Source organism: Malaya genurostris, chromosome 1 (genome assembly GCF_030247185.1).
Source record: "Malaya genurostris strain Urasoe2022 chromosome 1, Malgen_1.1, whole genome shotgun sequence".
In the NCBI taxonomy this organism is placed as follows: domain Eukaryota; kingdom Metazoa; phylum Arthropoda; class Insecta; order Diptera; family Culicidae; genus Malaya; species Malaya genurostris.
In genome coordinates, this window is record NC_080570.1 from 143,548,066 (window position 1) to 143,564,301 (window position 16,236).

Consider the following 16,236-nt stretch of genomic DNA (forward strand, 5'->3'; position numbering starts at 1 on the left):
CAAAAAATATGGGAAATGAATTCCGAACTTGGATTCGAAAACTGAATTCTGCAGCTTGATTCTGGAGCTTGTGAAACTGTATTCTGGAGCAGGAGTCTGGAACTGAATTCCGAACATCGATTTTTGACTGGATCTGGATTCGGAACTGAATTTTGGAGCAGGATTCTGAAATTGAATTTTTAACCCCGATTCAGGAACAGAATTCGGGTTTTGGATTCCGAAATTTAATTCGGACCACAATTCAGTTTCAATTTTGAAGCTAGATTCTGAACCAAGATTCGGAAACCTAATTCTGAACCTGAATCCTTAAAATAAATTTTGGAGCTGGATTCTGGACCAGGATTCTGAAATTCTATTATGAACAACGATTTTGGAACGGAATTCTTGACTTCGATTCGAAGACTAAATTCTAATTCAATATCCTGGTCCAGAATCAGCACTTAAATTCTGAGGCAGGATTCTGAACCAGGATTTTGGATCTGGATTCGGGAACTGAATTCGGATCAGAATTCTGTTTCAAATATCCTGGTTCAGAATCCAGTTGCTGAATTATAAATCTGAGTTCTGAATCAGAAATTTGAAACTGAATTCGGGAACTGAGTTCTAGACGAGGATTCCGGAGCTGAATTTTAAGCCAGAATATTAGATATGAATTCTAAACCTGCACCTGGAACTAAATTCTGAATCTGAATTCGGGAAATGAAGTCTGAAGCTGGATTCTGGATCAGGATTCTGAAACTGATTTTTAAGCCAGAAATCGGGAACTGAGTTTGGAGCAAGATTCTAGACCAGGATTGTGAAATTGAATTCTGGACCACGATTCTGGAACTGAATTCTTGATCTGAACTCGGGAACTGAGTTCTGGAACAGGATTCTGCAGTTGAATTGTAAACCAGAATTTTGGATCTGGATTCTGGAACTGAATTCTTACCCAGAATCTTGGAGTCTAATTTTGGATCACTAGTTTATACGGTTCAGAAGTTTATACGGAATTCTGGGAAATAAATTCTGGAGTCTGGACCAATATTCAAAAATTTAATCCTGGAACTGTAGTTTTAACAATGATTCTGGAACTGAATTCTGAATACAGTTTCGGGAAATGAATTCTGCAGCTGGACCATACACCGTGAACTGAATTCTGGATCTGGATCTGGGAACTAAATCTTGGAGCTCGATTCTGGACCCGAATTTTAAAAAATAATGTTGAACTAAGATTTTGGAACTAAATTCGGGACCAGGATTCAGAAACTAAATTATGAACTATGAATAAAGAACAGAGTCCTGAATTATGGACCTGGATTCGAGAGCTGAATTTTAGATCATGATGTTGAAACTGAGTTCCGGTACGAATTCAGTTTCCGAATCCAGGTCCACAACTTAGGCTGAGAATTGAGTTCCCGGTTCAGAATTCAGTTCCAGAATCCAGGTATAGAATTCAACTGCAGAATCCTGATCCAGAATTTATTTATTGAATCCAGGCCTGGTCCAAACTGAGTTGCAAAAGATTCTGAATTCTGAAGTTGGATTCCGGAGCAGAATTAGAAAGCAGAGCTCTGGACCAGGCCTGGGATCTGGAAATAATTTCTGCACCAGAATTGTGGGAAAAAAATCATCACCGGGACTTTGGATCTGGAAATTTGAACCTGGATTCTGGACTTCAGAATCTGAGCTATGGAACTAAATTACTCAAGTAACCACGACGCATTATAACACAACATTATTTAATTGGCGTAGAAAATTGATAAAATGCAATAGAATTATAAATGCTTCTATAACGCTATTAAAAAGCAGAAAAGGGCGATTGTTAGACTTCTATGTTCTGACATGTAAAGCAGGAATCGTGCATTACTAATGTAGCTATAATGCAAATATCTTCTTTATCGATGGTTATAATTTCAACTGCCGATTATAAATGTCACAATGCAATAAGAGTGCTTCAATAATGCTTATAAATAAAATTCAAATATGGAAAAAGGTATATAATATTCAACATAAATATCACTATTAACGATGTTTATGATGTATTATTTTTATATTATATGTTTTTATCGCTCCAGTCTGAAAAAAAAGTTGCTTTGTTAGGATTCGAACCCATGACGACCGTGGCTTTGACGAAGAAAACATGCAATAATACAATTTTCCTTGCGTTCTACAGCTACAGTTATAGGATGAAGGCAACTCTGAGAAACTGACAGACTAAATTAGCTTGCAAAGATTTCCATTCCATTATTCAAAAGTTTACAGAAACATAACCAACAAAAACAAAATTTAGTTGGTCTCAAAAACCCCCCTCATCGATCTTTCATTATTTCCAAACTTCAGAGACGCTTCCACCGAACTGGAAAATTCGAATTGACACAAGTCAAACCCAATCGACAGGATGTTCGTCAATCGATCCATCTAAATGTGGAAACCAAACCAATGGTGTTCCATTTCGTTGTGGAACGTTGTTGTCTTGACTTTCGACTGACTTCGCGGCAGAATTTTCGGTGGATCTAGAAAAAAAACCATCAACCCAAAATTTAACAAACACTCACATAAATCGCAAGCACGATAACACGAAAAGCACATCCTCGCACGCTGACTCACGTCGGATGCTGAAAATTACGAATCGACTTAGAAAGAGAGCAACGCAAGCCAAACCCCGAATCGAACCGGTGGGTAGAGTGGAAGCCAAAACAGTAAAAAAAAAAACAAACGATGACTCTCGGAACGTGGGTGGCAAGGCAAGCAAGGATGGAGAGCAGCAGCTGAACGCGATGGTAAGTTAATACCGATATGCAGAGTAATAAAAAAAAAGAATAAAGCAAAAGGCAGGCTCGCTTCTAATTAATTCAATCAACTGTTCGCATTTCGGCTGGACAGAAAAAGTCATTCAATACGTTTCGCGGGCCCCGGCAAAGGGGAACGAAGCGAGTGTCGTGTTGAGGTATCATCAATGGAACATTTTCCATGAGTTGGGGAAATCCTAACGAGCCCCGTTACACACTGTAAACGGATGAATCATTTTTGGCCGATCTCAATTTTTGCCGAGCTATGCGGAGTATGTTGATTGAATGATTATATCTTTTATTCGAGCGTTCGGATGACTGCCGAACTGATGACTGGATGCTGGAATAAAAGATGTGTTTAAATTTAAGATAAAAAAAGTGATGACTGGACAGCTCTGTTGAGGCGTAGGACTACTCGGACCCTTGACGGGGGACTACAAAACTATCGTAAAAATCACTGTTCATTATTGTTTTGCATTCACAGTTACAGCTGATGTCGATAGATGGTTCGAAGGTCATGTTGTGCATCTGGTGGGACCAAAATGGTGCTACAACCAGGCGATACTTTAACGGGCGATCGGTATCGGCTACAATTAATGCGTTTGAGCCGTGCATTACAAGAAAACAAGGATCAACCCCATGGGGTTGTTCGAGCCATTGATGTGGAAAATTTCTAATGATCGACATTTTCAATTAATCGTCACACTTTCGAATCCGCAAATGCACGAGAGTCTACTTAGATTGATATTTATTTGAACGAAATTTCATCAATAGCCCTGATGTATGCAATTATATGTTTTTACATGCTATCTAGCAACAACCTACCTCTAGCATGCTACACGTAGGACTGAAACGTTAGCTATAATTTTGCTTCTATTTGTAGATTCGCATGCTTCCAACAGCTTCGTTTTTGCATCGATTGACCAATCAGAGAGATGCTTCCCCTTTGATATATCGCTTACTCCTTCAAAACCGTTGACTTTGGCAGGGAAATCCGGTATGCCGGAGATTTTTTGCAGACAAAATAGGACACTAGCAAAGTCAAAGCAAAGTCAACATTTCAATAATATACAACTAAAAATACATGGCTATGAACATTCAAATCAATACGTAGACATATTTCCAATAAAATGGTGACATAATATTAATAATTGATACAAAATTTACTGAGCTGTAATTGTTCAAAACCTGACCACATTTCTACGTGTACTCGGCCTCATGTTGCAAAAGTCGGGAAAAAATATTTGGAAACGCTCAATTAGGACAATTTTCCGCACCCACCGTATTCTTCTGACATTGCTCCTTCTGTCTACTGATTGTTCCGACGGATGCAGCACGAAAATTGGCTTCAAACTTGGATCACCTCATAAGACGAGACATTTCATCGAGATGGAATTCTGCATCTTTGACCCAGACAAAAAAAAACTAATCGAATAAATTTGCACTCCCAATAATTCATTTATTTGCAAAATTTTGAAGTGGAATTTGTTTTATGTGAGGTCGGATACACACGATTTTTCAAGTATCAAATAAAAAATAAAACACGGATTATCGTACCATGAAAATACACACTTCCTCAAATCAGAGGCTCATTTTGCTAGCTTGAGGAATCGGAATTCTTACCGTGCACTAATCACCTATAATATATAGTTTTATCTACTCGAATCGATACGCAGAAATATTTTCAAGCAGCACTGATATTAAACATTTGTATGAAATTGAGTGAGCTGTAGATGTTTCAAACATGACCAATGTTTGTACGATTTTAAAAACCTAATTTTTAAGTAGCACTCGTTTATAGCAAACAAAATAAAGTGAAAATCAAAGGTCCCTTGTTACTGCCTTGTGGAACTCTTAAAACTAGTCCGGATGGTGGAAAATTCTAACATTTATCTGCAGCTAACTTTATAATAGAATAAAATGAATAAATTTAGAAAAAAAAATGATTTTTTGGAAACGGAAATCAAGGAAAATCAGCTCTTGGATCATGCCAGAAAAATGAACCCTTATTACAAAACAACATAATTTCTAAAAATCTGTGTAGCACAGAAAGTAAAAGAACACACAAGGAAACTCGAATGGGAACTGTACAAATTACTTTTTTTATATCGGGTCCAGGTCAAAAGTCCTGGCTCACAAATTAGATTACGAATTCAGGTCTATTAACAAGAATTCAGGTCCAGGAAAAAAATTCTTTTTCGATGTTCAGGTTTATAATACAGGTCTTTGATTCAGGATTAAAATTCAGGTCCAGGCATAGAATTCAGATTTAAAATCCAGGTCCAGATTCAGAATCCGAAAATTCTGGTTAAAAATACAGGTCTAGGGGTTCGGAATTCTAGTTCTAAATTCAGATCCAAGATTGAAATTCTGGTCCAAATTCAGCGTAAGAATCCAGGACTTAAATTCAGGTCTAGGTTCAACATCCAGACCCAGAATCCAGGTAGAAATTCCTGGTTCAAAATCCAGTCCCAGAATCCAGGTTTAGGTCCAAAACTCAGATGCAGAATTCAGGCCCAGTTCAAAAATTTTGGTTCAAAATTAAGGTACAGAGACTTAGAATCCAAGCCAAAATTCTGGTTCAAAACTTAGGGTTCAGAATTCTAGTTCAAAATTCAGATCCAGGTTAAAAATTCTGGTCCAAAATTAAGATCCCGGTTCAGAATACTGGATTCAGGACTAGTTACAGAATTTCTTCTGGTTCAAAATTCAGATTCTGGTTCAAATTTTAGGTTAAACATCCTGATCCAGCATTCAAGTCCAGGTTCTGAGTTCAGCGTAAGAATCCAGGTCTAGGTTCAAAATTCAGACCCAGAATCCAAGTAAAAACCAGGTACAGAATCCAGTCCCAGAATCCAGGTTAAGGTCCAGAACTCAGATGTAGAATTCAGACCCAGTTAAAAAATTTTGGTTTAAAATCCATTTCCAGATTCAGAATCCAGGTCAAAAATTCTGGTTCAAAATACAACTAAGGGTTCAGATTTCTAGTTCAAAATTCAGATCCAGGTTCAGAATTCAGAATAAAAATTCTTGTCCAAAATTCAGGTCCAGGTTCAGAATTCAGGATCCAGGACTAGTTTCAGAACTCTGATTCACCATTCAGATTCAGGTTCAAATTTCAGGTCAAAAATTCTGGACTAGAATTCAGGTCTAGGTTAAAAATCCAGGTAAAAAATCCTGGTTCAAAATCCAGTTCCAGGATGCAAGATCAGGTTCAGAACTCAGATTCCGACTTCAGGCCCAGTTCAAAAATTCTGGTTCAAAATACAGGTCTAGGGGTTCAGAATTCTAGTTCAAAATTCAGGCTCAAAATTTAGGTTCAAAATTCAGGCTCAAATTTTAGGTTAAACATCCTGATCCAGAATTCAGGTTCAGGCTCTGAGTTCAGTGTAAGAACTCTGGTTCATAATTTAGATCCAGGATAAGAATCCATTTCCAGGATCCAGGTATAGAAATCAGGTCCAGTTTCAGAGTTCAAGTCTCTGAATTCAGCTTAAGAATTCAGATTCGAAATTCCGTACTGGATTCGGAATTCAGATTCATAACTCAGGTCCAGGCCAAAAATTTTGGTTCATAATTCAGGCCCAAGTACCAAATTCAGTTTAAGAATAAAGATCTAAAATCCAAGACTAGAATTCATATCTAGGCTTGAAATCTAGACCCAGAATCCAGATCAAAATTTTTGAATTAAAATCCAGAATTTTAGGTCCTGTGTCAGAGTTCAGGTTAAGAATGCAGGTCCAGGATTCAGAACTAGGAATAAGGTCCAGGATCCAGGACTAGAATTCAGGTCAAAAATTCTGGTTCATAATTCAAATCCCCGTTCCGAATTCAGGTTAAGAGTTCAGATCCAGGATCCAGAACTAGAATTCAGGTTCTGGTTTAAAATTCAGACCCGGAATCCAGGTTCAGACCCAGAAATCAGGTCGAGGTTGAAAGTTCCGGTTCAAAATTCGGGTCCATGCTTAGAATCTCGGTTAAAAATCCAGGTCCAGAATTCAGATTCAAAATCTAGGTCCAAGATTCAGATCCAGATCGAAAATTCGGGTTCATAATCAAGGTTCCGAATTCAGGTTAAAAATCCAGGACTATAATTTAGGTCCAGCTGTATAATTTAGGATTAAAACCCTGATCCAGACCCAGAACACAGGGATCACATTATGCATTTTACAACGAAAGGATACTTTTTGTGATCGTTTGTATGAAAAAGTCGATTAGACTTGGATGCATAATGTCACCACAGATCCTGATCCAAAAACCTGGTTCAGATACTGGTTCACAATCCAGACCTAGAATCATGGTTGCAATCCAAAATCCAGATCCAAAATGCAGGACTACTAATTATCGATCCAGGTCTAGGTCAAGATCCAAGTCCAGGATCTAAACTAATCATATTATCACATCAGTTCCATGTTTTGAACCAAATCCATATTGTTGGCCAGAACCAGAACTTTGATTCGAACTTAGACTAATCATATTACCAGTCCTGGTCTTGTACTTGAGCCTCCAATATTACTGGACCAGATCCGGAACCTGGCAGAGCAGTTTATGCTGAACTACTAGGTTGCAAAATAGTCCAACATTAGCTGTAATACACCGATGCGCCGAAGATTACGTTACCCGTGCTGCATTGATCCAAACAAGCCGATAAAACCGACGCCTGCCAAATCCGATTTCAGATCAACCGGGAAAGAATGTTAGTCTGGCACATCGTTGATAATCAGGAATTCAGTGCTTAAAAGATTGTACTAAAGATATTCGACAGTGGCTCATCGGTTATCTCATCGAACTGAGTTAGCGAAAATAAAGCCGAAAGAGGTGTCGAGTTATTATTTCACGTGACACATTATTTTCGCAAATTTCAACCATTCATCATATTTGGTTATCTAGAACGTGTCACATCCACGAAAAACACCTAGTTTTAAAAAAGCTGCAATTGCAGATAAGTGTTCGTGAGCGTTTTACTTTTTTTTCATTCCGCTACCGAAGGTCGTTCGGAAATGCCTCACATTTCGAAAAAGTGTTACCTTGAAACTACCGACCGTGTGGTGGGCGTGGTTATCTCGTAAAATGTCCAGAAGATCTTCTCTAGACGCGCACCGGTCTTATCTTGATAAGATAAGACCGGTGCGCACCCATTGATGGTATTTGTTTTATGTGTCCACCAAAGCAGTGCAGCAGCGTAGTGATGCCATGTTCAACTACGGAAAATTCTGTAATGGGATTTGTTGAAACCTACGCCACTAACGCATCGAGTTTTAATAACAAAAAAAATTTTTTCTTGGGATTTTCATGCATGAATTAATGAGAGATGCAAGATTTTTTAATACAAGAAGTATCAATATAGGCTGCAAAGCGGTCATGAAAACCTAACGTTTCTAACGCGATTTAAGGCCATGGTCCCAGTCTACTTAGCGGTTCAAATTGAATTGCCGAGTTTCGCATTAAGCAGTTCAATTCGAACTGCTCTGCACTGACGAGTCTAAGACGAAACGAAAAGAAATTTTGATTTCCATCTAACATACATTATTTAGTCGACTATATGGAAAATCATTTAGGGGTTAACCTAAGTTTGTGCTTAGGGCACATAACCGTTTTTACTTTTCTTTACGTTTCGTCTTAGACTCGTCAAAGCAGAGCAGTTCAAATTGAACTGCTTAGTGCAAAACTAGGCAATTCAATTTGAATTGCTAAGTAGACGTAAAGTTAACGCTATTTGCGAAACACTTTTCCTGATTGCGCCTACAATCTACACTGACGAGTCTAAGACGAAACGTCCCGGGTTGAATGCATAGGACGCTGGTCTTACAAACCAGTTGTCGTATGTTCGAGCCCCGACCTGGAAGGATTCGTAGTGTCAGTAAAATCGTAGCACTAACCATGCAATGGTTCTGTACACTATGAAATGAACGGAAGGTCAAATTCCACTACAGTAATACCAAGGCTTTGCTTTGCATTTCCGATTTGCAAATTTCACCAGTTGAATATTCCTTGTAGCACTTAGAAGGGCTGATTTGCAGTATTTTCTCCGTCACTGTTCACTTTTGTGGTATATTTTGTTCCAATGCAAACGACCAGCAACAGAATGTTTATGTAATTGCCTTTGCTTGGAGGGAAAATCACATTACCTCCCGCAGCAGAACTGCTCACACTGTGGATTGATTCCGTACTGAAGCAATTTTTGTGAAAGCTTTTCTTTCAACGTGTTTTCGTTGGCAGCTTTTTGCCAAATGGGCGGTCCTAACGGCTAGAAAAATAATTGAATCGATTAATTCATTTCGGATTTGTTTATTTCAAGAAGAGAAACTATCACAATGGTACACGGAATTCATTTCCGGATTTTATAAAGGTCGAATTATGCATTGTTCTGCGATATTGAATACTTTGGTACATTCAGAATGAACGAAATATATCAAGTGTTAACCTTTTATATCTACCCAGCAGGTAACGCAGCAATGAAATGTCGCTTCCACGTCTCATGAACTTGCCTCTTTGATACTCACTACATTTTAGGAAACGAAAGAGTATTTACGATAAAAAACTTATCATTCTCCCAGAGGGTTAATTATAAAAACGAGCTCCATACCAACGTAAAACGTATTCTAAACTAGCAGATCTGTAGAAGAATCTGAAGAATTTCACTGAAAAACATCTACAGTTGGCATCCCTACTGCGGCCATCCCTAGTATAAAAATTCCACCGCATTAAAAAAAGGATGAACGATAACCAAAACAATTGTTTCAGTTAGTATATAAATAAATAATTAAATCTTGACACATCATGTTTTGTTTGCATTCTTCATCGTTCAGTAAGACACCAATTACACCAAAGCGAGGAAAATGGATTATCATTCCTCTCTGCCTCTCTGTTTTGAGCCTTCCGTACTGGTAGCAACCGTCTGTTCAAAGGCGAAACGAAACTAACAAGCCTGCTTGGACGGCCGAGGCAGACACTTTGCCATATGGCATTCGGGAATGACACACAAATACAAACGATTACCGGGGCATCGCAACCACGATACCGATGTTGATTCAATGCAAAGATTCACCGCTAATTGTAAACTAGCAATAAAGCAGCTACAATGTAAACAAACACCTACATGTGGAACGTGTCTGTCAGCGGTGAACAATTACGTCAAATTAAAACAGGAATGGTTTCATCATTCTGAAGAGAAAAAAAACGCCTTTACGGGATGCTGTTCGTTCATAGAGTTGAGACTATTTAAGTATAACGGAAACGTTTTTTTTGTCTATGACAATGGAACTGAATGATAATTTTGAAAACAACCTTGTCGTCCCAAAAGTGACAGCTGACTCACGAACCAAAAATTGCCGGGCACGAAAACCTGGGGCTCCGGACGGGTTACGAACGTACATGTAGTAGTGCATATCACTATCCCAGGCTTGTTCGTTGCTCGTCACATGGAATCGATTCAGTTGTATGGGATCCCTCTTCTAAGTAGCCGCTGATGCTCGGATACTAGCTGGGACTAGGTTGCATTGGTGAGCGTGTTATTAGTTGTCGATGATTACAACCAACGCTCACGCTCGTTTAGTTCAATTTTGTAAGCCGTAACACCAGTAAACGGAGGTTAGTAAAACAGAAATAGGGTTGTCTTCCGCATACATTTTGTTTCCATATCCATCCCGTCTTATTCCAAAATATCGCTTGAACTTCTATCTATAAATATATTTATGTGTTGATGATCTGATCCGGATCAGGAATAAATGACGAGTACTTAATACCAAGGTTCGTACCACAAACTGCATTACAGTTGTGCAACTGTCCGGTGTGATGTGTCTCATAAAAATTCAAAAATAAACAAACATTCCACACAATAACATACCGCCCCCATCGCTTCCGCGCATAATAATAAATCGCTCCGGTACCCAACCCTATCGGTTCGGAAAAGAGTGTACAAGGCGCGACAAACGACGACGACGACACTCGCCACAAACGAATCACGTACGCCCAAACAAACAAGACACGGCTGTGAAAGACGAAGACGAAACATGAAGCAACAGAAAAAAAATAACTTACATTTCAAGAAGGAAATCTTGCCAGGCTGCTGCTGCTGGCTGGTGCGCCACTGTTTCGAGAACTCTTTTTTTTCTGCCTTTGACACACTCTATCTCTTTCTTGCACCCGTCACTTGCTGTTTCCCTTTCGCAGAGCCCCTCCTGTGACTAGCTAGGCTAACTGGCTGGATTTTACTGGACTTTTTTTCGCACACTTCTATCTCTGCGAAAGCTACTAACTTTATGGATTCACACTTTTCAGCACTCTCTGAATCACTTCACACTCTTTTGCCGATAGGTAATATACCTTGGCTTCGACGGAACTTTGCAGCCTGGCCACGCAAATTTTCAGCACCGCACGCGATTTTTTTCTGGATGGAAAAATACTTTTTTCTATTTTTTTTCGCACTAAACCTCACCACAAGCTAACTTCACACGGAGACGACGGCGACGACGTCAAGCACGACTTTAGAACCGGACGAAACATATATGAATGAGTGAGCGTGCGATTCTGTTCAGTTGATTGGCTGGGTTGGCCTGACAGTGAGCAGTGCTGCCATCCGAAATTTGAGCGAAACTGAAACTCCGGAAACGAACCCAGGTTAGTTGCTTCAAACTAATGTTGTTTTCGCTTGAGAAAACTGATGCTGACCCAGGGTAGTTTCATCAAACAAACACTTTTCACGAAACTTTGTTTGGTTCGCACTAAGCAACGGGGATTTAGCAAACCAGATTCAAAAACCAGGTTCGAAACTGACTCGATTCGAGACTTTAAACTAATGTCGTTTTCGCTTGAGAATACTGGAACTGACCCAGAGTAGTTTCATCCAGAGCTACTAAAAGTCATTTTCATTTAATCAAAATAGACGAAAATGACGAGAAATTAATGTCACTCTCATCTTCGCTTGCAAGCTATGAGAACGAAATCCATGTCCAGTCATTAACATAAGCGGAACAGTAGTTTCAAAATTGTGTTCTTTCTTTTATTAACCCTTACAGCCGTTTGCGGTTTCAGTGAAAATCCCATAGTATGCAGTGTCGGTATTCAACCGAAGCTTTGAAAATCGAAAATGACAGAAAAAGGTTTCACGATGACTTTTACATGTTGGTGCTCGATTTTGTAGTAGTTTTGGTTTCCAAAGAAGTTCTGGGATGTAATTACTTCGATTTGTCATATTTTATTCGCTGTTTATAGCCAAGCGTTACAGATTTTCAATATATCAATGAAAGAATGAGAATTGAAATTCAGCTGATGCTCCCTGCAGACGTTAGTTTGGTTTCGTCTTGTCATAGAGGAAAGAGTGACGTTGGCAATTATACTCTCTCATTTCTTCGATGAGAAACGAAAATGTTTCGTCTCTCTTCATTTGTTCTGGTGTCGGTCATTTACGAATGAGACAATAAAACATTGAAAATGAGACTGTTGAAATGGTTTCTTTCATTGAGAATGCGTGACAATTTTAAGCCCTGGTTTCATCAACACTTTTCACGACACTGTGTTTCGTTCGCACTTAGTAACGGGGGTGTGAGCAAACCCGATATTAGAATCAGATTCGAAACTGACTCGATTTTCAGTTCAATGACGTTGAAACTAGATCAAAACGAGCGAAGAGCGAAATGAACGGTTTGACAGCAGTTAGGGTTGAAACTGGGTTAGGTTTGGCATCAATTGAAAACGACATAACATTCTCAACAAAACTGTGTAGAGTTTGCGCTGGTGCAAGCGATGTAAGAATCCGCACTGAAATTAATCCGTTTATCAGTTCAATTTCCCCCCCACCCGCCGGGCCTTCGTAGCCTGGGGGTGTTTCCCGCGGACCCACACGGACCGAAGGATGCGGCGAACATGGATCTTCGCCAACGGCATATGGAAGACCCTCATGCGATATTCAATTCACCGGCCACTACCGATAGCTTCTCGAGAATCCGCTACCGCTACATTACATAATGATACTTTTCTAGTTTTAAGTTAGTCGTAATTAAGATTAGTAAATACCCTTGGCATCTTAGAGCTTAAGCAGTGTGCCTTAAAATTATACTATAATATTGAATAAAAAAAAAATCAGTTCAATTTCGTCGAACCTTGGCCAATGCTTCGACTCTATACAACAGTAGTGATTCGAAAGCAGTTAACAGAAGATTCCTTTTAAACGGTTTTTAAAAGGAAAGGAAAAGGGTAAAAAGAAAATATGAAACCATATGTTGATACTAGTAGGGAAAATATGAAACCATATGTTCATGTTATATGAACGAAAATTTATTACGAAAAATATATGCAACATTTTCCACATTCGTGCCAACCACCTCCAACCATATTTTTTATCTCCACTTGTGTTTACCTGTTCAAATGTATATGGGACAGGTAAGTCAATTCGAATTAATAGAACTTCAAAATTGCTGTAAAATTGTTAATAAATATGAATGATTCAGGAGATGAATTCTGGGGTCTACAGAAAAAGTGAGATATCGTAAAATATCTCTATTCTCTATTTTTTACTATTAGGCTTTCTACAACAAACAATTCAATATAAAGTATGGACTATCTCACCTAACCCCGCATAGTCCTTCCTATATGTCTTTAAACACCGCTGAACTTATCTTAAAAACACTTATCACGCGCAATCCCTCCTAAACTAAATCCTTTCTGAGTTCAGACGCTGAATTTAGTGTAGAACGATTTGCCAAACTCAGCGCCGCTGAGAGAAAATTCGGACCCAAGGGGGCTGCAAGAGAAAAAAAATTCTTCAAAATGTGTGGACATGGGATCACCCAGACATCAGAGATTTTTAAATACATTAACTTAACAAATTTGTTTTGCATACCAAATGTGCTTTCATTTTTAAATAATAGAGAACAATTTTAAATATCCGAATTTCCACGACCCTTGAAAAACTCCGGGCCCGGGAGGATTGTTCTCATTCCCCTCTCCCTATCTGACCAAACTAACAAATTTTCAAAATAAATCAATTGAAATTAGTTCATATTGATGTTATTGAAGTACTCATCAAGATTCTCTTACAATATTAGGAAAACAGGCACTGTTGAAGAACGCAAAAGCATGTAAAATCATAATTTTACTCAGTAATATGTACTGAATGAACTGATTTTCTGCACAACAGCGTAGAAAACTACTTTTACGTTTTTCAACAATGGCTATTTTCTGAGGATTGTCAATTGCTCCTTAAATACCATAATTGCATATTTTCTACTGTAAGTCGAAGACAAATTTACCTAACAAATTCCAATCTAACACATCTCCTGGCGCAGATAAACTGGGTACCCTTCTCGAATGTTATTCCCACAAACCTGTGCAATTGTGTGCGTAGGCGAAAGAGAGACAGAGAGCACCGACAGCTAAGATTCTGATGTAAACTTGACTCTGCTGCTGGCTGACTGCACTTGAAAAATTAAAGACACCGAGAGGCAAGTTTTTCTCGGAATCATGTAGTAAACAGACCGAGATAGCGTTCGTCAATGTGCTTGAGCTGGAGCGGGAGAGCAATGTTGAACAAGCTTCGTTGGTGGCAGAATGAACGAAGCGAAGAACCAGCAAACAAACAGCCGGTGAGGTTCATTCGCACGATGAGCGACTGTCGGGATGTGTGGCGTGTATCACGACGTAAAATACACTGGTGGCGTAGTAAGACAGTTTTGGTTGTGTTGGTAATTTTCTCACGAAATTAAGTATGGCGCGCCGGGATTCAAGCATGTAAACATAAACAAACGACCATTTCAGATCGGGATTTCACTTCTAAGTTACTCCAGTTGTCGCGCAGCCTGGCGAATCTTTGGCACTAATTGAAAATTTGGACGTTTTTTCTTCAAGGGCTTGCAAGGTAACGTCGAAATATAGAAAATTTTACACACATCCGATTCTGTTCATTTCGTTGGAGGAAGGATTTGGCGGATCGCACTGTGGTATCTATTACAGTTATTATGAATAATGGAGTGATTGTGCTGTGGGTGGCAATTTAAATGCAGGTGATGAAAATGATTGAAACATCCCGGAACAAAACACCGCATTTCACTGTCAATATTTTCGCAAACAGAACCAACTCTAAATATTTTCATAAAAGCAACTCCCGAAACGTCATTTGTTTATGTTTTTTCTTCTTCACGTCTCTCTGTTATTCCAAAATAAAATGACAACCGCACTAACACATAGAAAAACGTGATCACCATGTATTTTACATCGTGGGCGTGTATAGCCGCTCATGCCAAGATCGATACAGTAGTGGTGGGACAGAGCGATACACTCCGGCGATTAAATAACTTTTTGGTGATATGAGATTTTCCTAATATCTATCGATTACCGCGACATAGTGTAACGGGTATACTTTTGAATATTTGAATATCGATTGTGCAAATCATTAGATTTTGGAAGATTAAGTCTTGAATCTCATATATCAGTATTATGAAAAGATCTATAATCAGATCGTTTATGAAACGGAATGGAATGGATGCCGAATTAAATTTTAGATGAATTCTAAATTTGCGATACGATGAAAACAAAAGGCTAACGATAGTAATATCCTCCTATCCTTTATAGAAATTCTCCGGAGTAGTTCTTATACGATTCCCACAAACGTAAAACTCGTGTTTTATTTCCATATCGTTTGAATCATATATAAATTCAATCAGAATAAACAAAATAAATAACATTGCGATATTACCTACACTCTACTACACCAACGAAAAATTTTAGCGTTATGGGTTTACTGCACCCAAAATAGTGGCGATCGTATCGACTTCTGCAACTGATCGCTAGGCTGCTCCTTCGAAATTTTACACTTTGTTTTTTATTGTTTCAAAACTTTACACTTTGTTTATATTTTGTTAATTAAACCAAATTCGGCGTTGAATTGAATTTTTCCCGGGTGCAGATTAATATATCTACCCAGAATAAATAGAAAATAGTGTAATACTTTTGCTATGGTGAGGTGAAAATTCGAAGCGATTGCTCCTATTTTCATCTTATCCTTATCCTTTTGCTTTGGAATGAGATGGCATATCTTACTCTAACTAATGATTTTCTTATATACTGAGATGAATTATGGAGCAGTTGCTTGAACCATATCAAAATTAAAACATGGTTAGGGATGATCTAAGAATTATTTGATTACTATTGGGAACAACTATCCAGCGATTTCAATAGAAGCTGTAAGTTCCAACTCTAGTCTATCTGAATTTAATATTATTCTTGAGAGTTGATTTTGTAAATTTTGTAAGACAATAACTGACTCCGACGTTCAACTATTTTTTAAACATCTTAAATCGATACAAATCTCACTTTAAAACATACAATACATTTTGCTGTGTACTCATAACTCATTGTATATTCACATTAGTTCTTCAGAAACGATTTTGACATCTTCTAAAAATTGTTGTTTTACTTCGAACTGTCCAAGACTCTACAGAATGAAACAGAGTTCAAATTATTTGTGATT

The 16,236-nt window shown here is 38.4% G+C and overlaps 1 protein-coding gene across 5 annotated transcripts in view; it reads right to left on the minus strand.

Moving 5' to 3' along the window:
• The window catches only part of LOC131426012 (signal transducer and transcription activator), a 102,707-nt gene extending 91,419 nt beyond the window's left edge, over nucleotides 1-11,288 (minus strand). For 4 of the 5 annotated variants that reach the window (XM_058588403.1, XM_058588404.1, XM_058588405.1 and 1 more), the window contains exon 1: nucleotides 10,812-11,287. The gene's annotated coding sequence lies outside the window, so the exon portion shown is untranslated. Of the gene's footprint in view, nucleotides 1-10,811 lie in introns of all 5 variants that reach the window. The other variant, XM_058588397.1, reaches the window with a different exon arrangement.
• Nucleotides 11,289-16,236: the final 4,948 nt, after the last annotated feature.